This window comes from Chiloscyllium punctatum, chromosome 16 (assembly GCF_047496795.1).
Source record: "Chiloscyllium punctatum isolate Juve2018m chromosome 16, sChiPun1.3, whole genome shotgun sequence".
Taxonomy (NCBI): domain Eukaryota; kingdom Metazoa; phylum Chordata; class Chondrichthyes; order Orectolobiformes; family Hemiscylliidae; genus Chiloscyllium; species Chiloscyllium punctatum.
Genome location: NC_092754.1, coordinates 92,451,686 through 92,464,871, shown reverse-complemented (window position 1 = coordinate 92,464,871; position 13,186 = coordinate 92,451,686).

Genomic DNA, 13,186 nt, shown 5'->3' with positions numbered 1-13,186 from the left:
CACGAAGCTCCATTTTATACAGAGTTGGCAACATCCTCGCAAATCTGTGCTGTCCTCTGCAGCGTCCTTACATGTAATGAAGGCATGTGGAGACATTTATGTGAGGAAACGGGTTGAAATATCAGGTGCAGATGGGAATTGGAACTTGAAATCAGAAAGCGATTGTAATCGGATTGATCCACAGAAGGACCAATTACAGCAATGATAACTCTGACAAATGATAATCTAATCATATTCGATTGGCATTCAATGGCTTCATTGTAACTGACTTCCTACGTGTAATCGTCCTGAGAGCGAGTATTTAGGAGAATTGGAACCTGACCACCCAAATAAAAAATGATGACAAAAACATGTCTGTCGGTCGTTTTTGTTTGATTATTAACTCAACTCTTGTTTCCGTGAAGTCTACATCGTCCGCAACGCACACGTTCGATGTTTAACAGGACTCTCTCCATTTGCCTCGGTGGGTGCTGCTGCAATATCACTGAAGGACCAGGACACCCTTCACGACAATACAGTCACTTAACTGTACATTGTAAAACTCCTGAATATTTATTCCCTTAACTGCTGAGGCACAATTGCAGCAGAGTACGCCACCGAGAAGATTCACTGAAGTAAGTCAACCAGGCTTTGTTGACAGAACCTTCAAAGCTCAAAGACTGTACCAAATATAAGGACAAGGTTGAAGATGCACTGAAACGTCACCATTTATGAATTACCCTACAAGGCACGTACCATCATGACTTGGAGAGGAAGCAGTGGTAAATTCATTGAGTGGTGAAGCGGTCTTGATGGGCAAAGAGTTATACTTGAGCCCTCCGCCTTTTATATTACAATTGTAAAATATGTTGATTATTGCAATGACCAGACTTGTGCTCATTCCTTTTGGTGTTTCCTAAACTGGCGGTTGCTAAAGATCGAATATCATTCACAGACTGTAGTCAACAATAGAAAATATCTATAAAGCCTCTCGAACAACTGATCTCCCTGTCCAACAATCTTCAGAGATCAGTGAATGTCTACTCCAAGATCTTTGTTCCTGTTCACCACTCAGAATCCTCACTGTTATTGTTACACCTCCACAAATTCATTACCACTTACTGGTCTGGATTCAACTCCATTCTCCGTTTTTTTTCCTTTCCACCTTTTTGATACATCCCTGCGTCCCTCGTATTATTCATCACAGTCACCTACACGACCAATTGTTGCATCGTGTGTAAACTTCTAAACATGAAGCCTACAACTAAGTTTGAATTATTGATTTACATCAGGAAACAGTGGTACTCCATTGGAATCAGGCATCCAGTTCATTGATGGATGGGATGGACACCTGCAATAACAGCAGAATCGTACTCTTGCTACCATTTGTAATCCTGATAGTAATTCTGCACGTTGGTCTCCTGAATGATTCTTTCTCACATGTGGGAGTGGTGAATGAACTGCCCACATTGTGACTGAGGAAGTGAGTTTACATTTCAGCGGGTAATTGAATCCTTTCCGACAGACCCCGCCCCCATGGACCTGACTTCATGGAGGCGTGGGTATCCTTGTGTCTATTTCGTGTGGATAATCAGCTCAATTTGAGACCATGCTGAGACGACTCCCAATTTTCTCCATCACCATGTATCTTTTTTATCCTTCCTTATTCTCCCCAGGAGTGTGGCCATAATAGACTGAACAGCAGTTGTTATTCATCCTTAACTCTCCTTGAACTGAGTCAGAGGGAATTTAGGGGTGAACCGTACTATTGTGGGTCTGGAGTTATATGTTGGCAGGTCTCTTTAGGGAAGGCAGATTTCCCTTTTGAAGGGACATAAATGAATGGGTTTTCAGCAAATTAAGTCTTTTTGTCACTCTTCCTCTGAGCGGGTTTATATTCCAGATTTTATTCATTGAATTTAATTACCAGCAGTTGCAATGCTCCAATCCCTAAGGGTTGCTAGTCCAAATATCGCCATTACATTTGCAGATGACACATGGATTGTTGGAGTAGCAGAAAGCATAGGGACTGTCAAAGACTGAAGGAGAATAGAGATAGACAGGAGAGTTGAGCGGAGAAGTGGCAGATGGAGTTGAATCCAGGCTAATGTGAGATGATGCATTTTGGGAAGTCTAATTCTAGAGACAAGCATACTGTAAACGGAGGAGCCTTGGGTAAAGTTGATGAGCAGAGAGATCTGGGAGTTCAGGTTCTTTGTACCCTGAAGGTGGCTGCACAGCTGGATCGAGTGGACAAGAAGGCAAATGGCATGCTTGTTTTCACCAGACGGGGCATTGATTGTAAGAGCTGACAGGTCATGCTAAATAATACAAGATTTTGGTTCAACTGCATTTAGAATGCTGTGTACAGTTCTTGTCACCAGATTACCAAAACGATATGGACGTTTAGGAGAGGGTGCAGAGAAGGTTTATGAGGATGTTGCCTGGTATGGAAGATGCTAGCTCAGAAGAGAGGTTGAGTTGGTTAAGTTTGTTTTCATTTAAAAAAAGAGATTGAGGGGGACCTGATCGACAGAATCATGAAGGCTCTAGTCAGGGAAGATAGAGGTAAGCTTTTTCCCAAGGTGAGGGATTCAATACTGAGAGGTCACGCGTTCTAGGTGAAAGGTGAAAAGTTTAAGAGAGATAGACGTTGGAAGCATTTTACACTGAGGGTGGTATGTGCCTGGAACGTGTTGCCAGAAGAGGTAGGAGAGGCAATCATAGTAGATTCATTTCAGGTGCGTCTGCACAGATGCAAGAGTAAGTGGGATGCAGAAGGATACAGATGCTTAGCAATTGGGTGATAGGTTTAGACATTGGATTTGGATCAGCTCAGCCTTCGACGTCCGAAGGGCCTGTTCCTGGGCTGTAAATCTTCTGTGTTCTTTGTTCTTCTTTGTTCACTAGTCTGCCAATTCATCTCTCCCCCTCTGACTTATCACCTTCTCCCCGGCTCCATCGAACATTCGCTTTCCCAGCTACCTTGCATCCAACCTTAACCCCCTCCCATTTATCTCTCAGTCCCCACCCACAAGACTCATTCCTGATTAAAGACTTATGTCAGAAACGTCGATTCTCCTGCTCCTCGGATGCTGCCTGACCTGCTATACTTTTCCAGCGCGACACGATCGCCATGGCGAAGATAGACGAGCTCTGCTCAGGCTCTTTATCTGGGAGCGGAGAAGGCTGAGTGAGGAATTGATTAAAGTGCACATTAAGGGGATCGGTATGTGTGATCGGAACAAACTTCTTATGGGAAGAGTTAACAACCAGGGATATCCGTTAAACGCAAGGGAGAGGGTGCTCAGAGGAGATATAGGAAGAACGTTTTCACTCTGAGAGTATTGTATAATTGGAACTCACTGTTTGAACGTGTGGTAAAGCTTTGAGTCATGAAAACATTTCATGTGTATTTAGCCGAATACTTGAGAAGCTAGAGCACACATGGATAAGGACCAGTACTGGAAAATGGAGTGAAGATAAACAGATGTCTGATGAAAGATCCGAACTCCGTACAGAAAATACAGAGCATGAAAGCATGGGAAGGGTAAAGGCACGGAAACTACGTGCAATCTGTTACAAGGGGTCTGCGGAATGCTACACGCGTCAAAAGGTCACTGGGGTAGATGGGACCGCTGTGGCAGGATGGGATAAGAATAGTGGAATGCTCCTACAACAATTAGCAGAGTCAGACTGAGGCTGAAATGTTACAATGGCAGGCTGAGATAATAACAATTAGTCAAGTCAAACTCCCTACTAAATATCATCATGGTAGGTTGGGACAAGTCGTGACAATAAATGGGAAGGGCATGACTTTAAATAATTAATTGATAGTAGAGTCAACCTGCTTGAGACGCTTGTAGCAGGATATGACATTATATACATAATCAGCGGTTAGTTGAGTCAGCTTTGGACAGGAAAACATTGTGACAGATGGGGTAGCTGAATATCTTATCATGACAGGTTAGTCTGGGATGGAAGATCATTGTAGCACAGGTGGCAGTAGAATACCTAATAGTGACAGTAGAATAATATTAAGTAGAATTAGGTAAAATACATTGTGACAGAAGTAGAACAACAACGGGAACTAACACATTTCGTTTATTGTATAGCTGGAGTGAGGTAATTCTGACTAACACAGTTGGGCATTCTGAGAAGCTAACTAAACATGATTAAAGAAAAGTTATGGAGTTTAATTCAAATTAATGCGAGGTGCTGCATTTTGAGAAAGCAAACCTTAGCAGGACTTTTGCACTTACTGTTAAGGTCCAGGTTCTTAGTTCCTTGAAAGTGGAGTCGCAGGTGTCAAATCCCAGTCACATACATGGCTGTTGTTCTTAAGGTAATTTCTTCTTTACGTGTGCAGAAATAACACAATGAGTGATCAATTACAATTGGCAGACGTACATAATGGGGCGTGTGAAATGCTGAAGTTGTGATATCAGAGCAGTTTGTATTGTCATACACCATTCACTGTTCGAATCTGATACTCAGGAATGCGATTTTGAGCGAAATATGAGCAGGAAAGCTTACCACATGATGTAACACCAGTTTGTGTGGTTACTCTGTTGTTTACCACATTTGTGTGTTTTGCCTCATTGAGGATTTTGAAGTTGTCCCCCTGTACAAAATTTCGTGCTTTTGCACCATTATACAAAAGATGCAGTACAATAACACCCAAGGCTGATTCAGTCTACTTGTACAGATATTGACACCTGGAAACAGCATGATGCACTCTCCTCGAGTCTGGAAAGTAATTTGCTACATTCCCACTCTTATGGCTCTTTTCATTCAATCGACTTCTGTTCTTCACCGAATCCGATTCAGCAGATCTTGTCACTGAGTCATTTATTTGTGTGTTTTCAGATCATGTGAGCAGAATATCACAGTGGAGGGCCCTGGGTCCATAACCCAGAAGCCAGACCATACTCAGGGAACCCTTCTCTGCTCTTGATCATTTCATGAACACCAGGAAGAAATATCTAAACTCTTCAAAATTTAAGAACCGGTTTTTCAGAAGCAAGAAAAACAATTCCAGGTTTCTCCTTTTGTTGTCACACGGACCAAGATTGTAAATGCTGGAACCAGTTGAGAATGTCCGCTCACCCACGTCCATTTTCCCCCCAGGAGGTGTTAAGATGATGGTCTCAATCGGATTCTTCGAAAAAGAATAATCTTTTAATTCATCAATTTCTAGTTTATGGGTCCACCAGTTTCCCCTCGGCCTCTGTGTTAGCGCTGACCACAACAGTTTCCCGCAGTCTTCAGCTTTTTGTAGCATGTACCTTCGAGGATGACATCAAAAGATCTTCACTGTTAATGTGTGATGATCTACCAATGGAGACAGCTCAGTCCGCGGGGATGGTATAAACACCACCACCCCGCTACTGCTACTTAGTTCATGTGACCAATGCCTTTCCACTTGGTCACCGCGCCCTTCATCTGTATTGCATATAAATTGACAAATTTATGGTACTCTCTCGGATTGGTAATCAGGAGCGAGATTGTTTGAATTGTTGAAAAGTAAGATAAACTGAGAGAATACAGGATATTAAATGGGGAACCGGAAGGGAAAGAGAGAACAGTGAATGATGGTGTTCTGATAAAATTTAAATATCATTGCTGAAGATTCAGAAAATGCTATCATTCACAAACATAGTACAATGTGGAATGTAAGTTTTGGTACAAGCAATGCAAGCAGATTGCAAAATCTCAGTCTGAAAATCTTAGTCTTTCTGCAACTGTTTTAGTTTTAATGAACGCACACATGGGATTCAGTGCTGTAATGATCTCCTAAACTGTAGAAGGAAATCCTTGCCTTCGAGGATACGGGGGAAAGTTCACTGATTCATCCCTGTAATGGCAGGACTGTCCTCTGCAAGCATATGAGTACAATTATTTAATGATCCATGGGGCTTCGAATAAGAGGTGAAGGGAAAGTCTCCATTCACAAATTAATCATTCAGTAGAACTCAATAAAAGGACACATGTCGTGTTGGACAAAGTGGGCAAGAACACAGAAATACGATACACAATAGCTACGATAATTACTGTGTGAAAAGTATTGAATTCAGATCTATGGTGGCCTTTGGCAATGATATTTACTGTCCAGAACTAGTCCGCAATTGAATATCTATAGTCCTACTATGATGTATTTGAACGTCAGTTACCTTTAGAAATATCTGAGACTCATCAGGTCATGGAGATTTAGTGTAATCATATATAAAAAGCAAAGAGTTCATCGCGTAACTGTGAAATCGGTCACCCTCAGTGTAATCCTTGACCTCGTTCTCCACCAAAGACATGTGAAGAGTTTATAAAGGGCACAAACGCTGCTTCCTGGATAGCAATATATTAGGAATCCCAGGGACGGGGTTTACTGAGACATAAAATCATCAGCAAGGATATAAATGGTTTCATCGGTATGATAGAGAATGAAGGAGTTTATTCACGAGATGTGGAATTGCTGCACCAGAAACACGCAAGCTTAAACGGAAACAAAAGAGATTTTCACATAATGTGAGGTTTGAAGTGACTAAATCGGGGAAGCTCCCTCTTTCGAGTGAACCTACCAATTCAGTTAGGGCTTCAAAACGACTAGTGAATGATTAAGGAAAGATTGGATGAGAGTTTCTTCCATTCAACAAAGTTATTGAAAATCTGGATGAATTTCCGGAAATAAAACGTAGATTTCTGATCTCAGAGTGTTTTAAAAGACGCACGAACTGACATACAAGGAGGGAATTTATCATTGAAAGAAAGGAAAAGTGTGGGTGTGGATTAATTTCGAATTTGTTTTTTTTTTCAGACACAAAGGCATTTCACGAACACGCACAACTGAATAAGATTGAGTTCATGGACTTGAAAGGTGCAGCGTATTATTCAAGGTGAAGCATTGAAAATGGGGCTGATGCCCTAAAATAACTGCAGACAGAAGTTACATCCAAATGAGTAGCAATTGAATCGTCACTTAGAGACGCAACACCTACTTTAAAGATTTGAACACATTCACATGATGTCAGGTGTATTTCATGCTTTCTTATCTCCACCAAAAACTTTACTCTGTCTTTTTTTGTGTTTTTCAACAGCACACCATTTCATCTGAAAGATGCTCAGACTAAAATTGAATACAATATTCAGAGGGTCCTATGCGACCAATCTTTTTTTTTGATTATTACAATGAACTTTGCGAGTTTGCAACAAACTGCATAACATGAAACCAGCTCAACATCTATTTTCCCGGGATTTAACGCAGTGCACATGGGAAACGTCACCATCTGCTGAAAAATCACCTTCAGCTCTTTCTCCACGAATGTCTCTTCACGTTTTAAATATTTGCAGTATGTTTGTTGATCAAGGAGTCATTATCCAGAAAAGGTCGTTATTCAATCCACAAAAGCTGGTAGTTTCCAGCTTGGCTTTGCTCAATATCACCTTCCATCCGTACCCCTCGACCCGACGACAAATTGAAGCTGCTCCATGTGAGGCTCAGACCTAAACCTTCGGCACAGCACAGCCCACTATACCGGCACAGAGATACCATGCACTGGTCATCTGCAGCACTTTGAGCAACACATTAATGCTTACCTCCACATTCCTGGCTGTACCTTAACGGTTGGGAAACCGAGTTTCTCTGATTCCATGGCTGGTAACTGCGATTACGCGATCATCTTCACTAATGGTTTTGATCCCGAGTGAGGCAAGTAGTGAGGTTCTTATTGCAAAGATGGGTAGATTGTTAAAATATACAACTTCAACATTTGCCTTCACTAACCCATGAGCTTTTTATTTTGTTTTTCAAATGTAGAAATCTTAATATCTTCATCTTAAACACACTCAATGACAGGTCTCCATTGTGTCTCTGGCATCAAATTCCAAAGTGTAAACCCCTCTGAATTCTTCCACCACAGTCCGCTGTTTAGAAGTGTTCCTGTTGTGGGGAATTCACTTCCCCGTGTGTCAACTGTTGCTCCCAGTATGCGCTCTGGCACTGCACTCATTTTCCTTCAGACACTTGCTCACTGTGTTGCTGAGATCATACAGTGACTTGGTGTCGCACGGCCCAGGAAAATGATACAGATCAAGGTTTTTGCATTGTTGAGTTCAATTGTCAGTTTAGCCTTATTTCGGGTTTTGAAATTGTCAGTTCTGTACACAAGTTCGTCTCAAAAATATCTGAACGGAAGTAAGGTGTTCCGAATAATGACGTTGAGCACTATCCGCTCACCTCCAGTCTGGAAAGCAATTCCTCACAGACAATGTTACACCTTCTGCTGTCACGGGCTCTTCATCCTGTTGATTTCAAATCGCCACAGAATTCAACAGACCTTTTTATATAGTTATTTCTTCAATTTTGTTCAAATCATTGCGAGCAGAGTATCACAGTGGGAGTGCGCTTCCCCACAACCCAGAGGTCAGTCCATACGCTTGGAACTGTACTGCGCTAATTATCATTTCGCCAACACCACGGAGAAATATCTGCTGCGCTGCATAATTTAAGCAACTCAATTACTCATACGGTCACAAAGCACTATGCATGCATGACGATGTGGCGGCGAGGTTAAGATGGTGGACAGCTAACCCATTATGAACTACACTAGGGGTTTCAAATCCCACTATCATCGACGGTTTTTGTTGTTGCCATTTTTGGATGACCACAGCTGACGTTTTGAAATTGGAACTCCAATGGTCAGTTTCTATGCATTACGCCATTATAAAATCTCAAAGAATAATTTGAGCCTTTTGGCTAAACTGCATTGAAATGTGGATTTAATTGGAATAATGAAAAGGTACGCGTTTCTCTTTTCCAAGTCAAGTTGCTGTGAACGTTCATCGTATGAAAGAAATTGAGGAAAATGAAACAATGAGAGATGCGAGGTGCATGTTTATGCAATGCAATTCTTAATGAGTGTTTTGTCAGATGAAATCTGGAGCAGGTTGGGTGGAAGTGAATCATCTTGGTGAGAAGAGCACAGTGAGACAGCACAAATTAATGGAGATATTTTAAAAAGGGCAGGGGATGTGTGTAGGGGCACAGAGAACTGGCTGCAAATGCACAGTCGAGAATTGCCGTTGTGGGTGCCGTGCATGGGCATAGACAGACTTAAACATTGGTCTCGCCCTTTCCCGTTGGTCGTGCCATTGATGAATGATGGACATAAGATACAGATAAAGGCAAGATGTGGTAAGCAAGGTCCCTCTCGTTATGCACACACTGGATGCATCACATTGAACTATGAACAACTGGAGAAGTCAGCATGTTAACTGCAGGGAATGAACCTAACCTGTGTTTCAATAACCGCAGATTAATGCAGTATAAACCTAAAAATGATTTCAAGTGTCTTTATACGCATGTCATTAACAGATGTTTCATTCTAATACCTGTGTGGTGGAAAGAAGAAGACACCACATTTCAAGGTGGATGACAACATTAGCAATTTTGTCTTGAAATTGAGATCTATTTGATAATTTCACACAGTGAACAAGTTCAATTTAAATAATACAAGTCACATTCCCTCACCTGGAATAAAAGTGTGATTTCATTACAAACATTGTCCTTGCTAAGTAGCAGTTACTCAATATGAAAAATAGGATGCAATTTTTATTGAACATACGTCAATGAGCACCATTACCTTACTTCGGATTGACTGCAGTATGCACATGCTAACTAACGTTTAAGAAAGAAAGTCTTTTGGAAATAACGATTCGGTGGTGATTAAGAATAAGATTAGGTTCTCATGATGTGGATATTCCACCAATGGTTCCAGTAGTAGAAATGGTCAGTGGGAAATATTTCTACGATGGTGTAGACGTGTGTGAGCTGCCAGAGAAAAGAGCTCCCACTTCATCTAGAGCAGCGTCTGCTGACATTTCCAGGGAGCTTTGTGACATCAGTCTGGGAGTTCCAAGCACACCTGGACTAGTTTGTATTGACATGAAGCAGCAGGGAGCATTGGGACATCAGACTGGTAGATCCAACCTCAACTGGACCGCTTCTATTGACATGGGGGTAGGGAGCATTGGGACATCAGACTGGGAGCTACAACGTCACCTCGAGCAGCTTCTATTGACATGGAGCAGCAAGGAGCAATGGAACTTCAGGTCGGGATCTCCAACTTAACCTGGAGCAGCTTGCATTTACATGGAAGAGGAGGGAATATTGGGACATTAGGCTGGGGAAAGGATGTTCAACTATTTTAATCTGAAGTAAAATAGGTTTCAACACCTCAGATGTTTATTGATTTATGAAGAATCTGTCCCGGGAAAATAATTAATTTTGTAGATATCGAAGACAAGTCCTGCAAATGTTCAACTCAGGAAAATACATTGCTACAGAGAGAAATGGGAATGATGTTTCAAGTCTTTGACTTCTTTTCTGGTCGACTCTGCATTGGATAACATCACTGGAATTACTTTTTCACTCATTTCATATTATTCAGTTTTCTGCAAATACGGAAAGGTCATTAACGTAATATAAAGCTGAAATTTAATGGGAATATAAGATATTGTGATTAGGCTGGCGTTAACCTCTAATTATGGTGGAAACACAGCAAAGTAAGTTATAATTTCCTCGATCAGCAGTGGCCTCACTAATTGGCTGATCAGATTGTGAATGGTAGTTTTTTTAAGGACAATTTGAAGTGAATCAACGATGTTGATTTTCTTTGTTCTTTGTTCACCTTGTGAATGTTACTGCTATTGGCTAATGTCCTTGTTTACACCACAGCTCTGCAGCGTGTAAAATCTCAGCTGTGCAGCTGGCCAGTGGTACAACCATTCGTACAGCTGGCTACTTATCAGTTGGTGTAGGTTCGACTTTTACTTGGCGCAGTCGCATTGTGGAGATTCATCACACATCCAAACTAATCTTTCTTGCTCCACTGAGATGGAGTATATTTGAAATTTTCATCTCTACGAACGAAAATGATTTCACTGTCTTCGATCAGTTAAACATTACCAAGAACAATCAGAGTTAAAGATTACACAGCACCAGATTGTATCGAATAGGTGTATTTGGAAACACCAGTGTTCCATGCGCTGCTTCTTCATCAGGTGGTTGTCAACTGTGGGACTCTTGCCTGGCTTTGTGTGATGAATAAATTTGTCTACCCCAGTCCAACACCAACACCTCCAAGTCATGGGTAACATCGACACCACGAACGGTCGGTTAAAGTCCAGATGATCTTCCAAAAGACCACGCATATTGACACACACATCAATTTTCTGCAGAAACACACCCAGCTGATGAAGGAGCAGCTCTCTGAAAGCTAGTGCTTCCAAATAAACCTGCTGGACTATGCCCTGATGTTGTGTTTTTTTTTTACTTTGTCTACCCAACTCAAACACTGGCAATTCCATATCATAGAGAGCATCAGTCATGTCCCAGCACTGTCAGAGAAGGCAATCCTGGAAAAGCCCCACACATTGCTCATAGGTACGTTTCGTTTTCAGAAACCAACCCACTCCATCGCTGAGACTCAGTTTTGACAGTTTTTTGAAACTCTTTCAAGGTGGAATCAGATGAGAATGATGAACTGTCCGACTGTGGAGAGAGAGGGAAGACACTTTTCCATTCTTTCAAGGGCTGGGGTATTGACTAATCTAAGACATTAAACAGATTCCTGGTAGACCTGCTTTCTCTGCCTCAGGAACAAGAAATACTGATTTAAGAAGTCAAGAAGTTTAAAATCGCACAACACCAGGTCATAGTCCAACAGGTTTAATTGGAAGCATTAGCATTTGGAGTGCTGCTCCTTCATCAGGTGGTTATGGACGACACAGTTGGAAGATACAGAATTTATTGCAAAAGGTTACAGTGTGACGTAACTGAAATTTTACATTGAAAAATAACTTGATTCTTTGTTAAATCTTCCATCTGTTTGAATGACTACGTTAGGTTCACTTCTTTCTTATGTAAATCGCAAAACTTTCCTTTCATAGTTACATTCTCAGGTGAACTTTAACAATTAATGTCAACCCAGATAATATGTTGAAGGTGTTAGTCCCTGTGTGCTATGTCCGTGCCATCATGTTTAGACTGACGCTAATCTAAAAAAAAAACAACACGCTGCAGGCAAGGATGCTTTGAGGCATGATACATTGGTGAAACCGAGCAGAGGCTACAGAACGGATGAATGGCGAATGCACATCAATCAACAGGCAGGTCTACCCCTTCGCAGTTGGGGAGCACTTCAGTGGTCCAGGACATTCGACCTCGGACCTTCGGGTGACCATCCTCCAAGGCGGACTTCGGAACAAGCAGTCGCTGAAATTGCCTGAGCAGTGTCTGAAAACTAAGTTCGGTACCCATGGTGATGGCTCAAACGGGACCTTGGGCTCATGTCAATGTTCAGGTGATCCCATTACCCTATCTACGCAAACAGACCCTCCTACACACACACACACACACACACACACACACACTCTCTCTCTCTCTCTCTCCCTCTCTCTCTCTCACACACACACACACACACAAACACATATACTTTTGTGGGGTGAATTTGGACTTGCAGAGTTACATTGTACTTTGCTCAAAAACTGCATGAATCCATGTAAGTCTCTGGTAACTCATTTTTAAAAATTAGAATCAGTCTAAACATTATGGAACATACAGCAGCACACGGGGGCAGACACCAGTTGTTAAACTCCACCTGAGAATGAAACTTTAAAATAAAAAAAGTTTTGCACTTTACATATGAAAGAAGTGAAGCTCACATGGTCATTTTAACAGATCGGAGACTTAGCAAACAATCAAGGTATTTTTCAATGTATAATTTCAGTTACATCACACTGTAAACTTGTGCTATAAATTCTGTGTCTTACAACTGTGTACTCCACAACCACCTGATGAAATAGCAGCGGTCCGAAAGCTAGTATTTCCAATTTAGCCTGTTGGAATATAACCAGGTGTTGTGTGTTTTTCAAATCTGCATACTCCAGTGCAAAACCTGCATCTCCAAGTCTTTCAATCCGAGGCACTCTGGTCACAGATCCAACCTTTGTGCATTCAACTTATTAAATCCTTGAAAAAACCTGAATGTTTCAGTAATGATCATTTTTGTAGTACTGAGTCTGAGCAGGCAAAGGCAACTGCTTTCAACGTTTATTCCCATTTGAATTCATCTCCGATATGAAATTCTCACTGACTCTGACAGCACTGATACCTTTGCTGTTTTGTAATGTCAGGAATTCATGTTCAATTTAC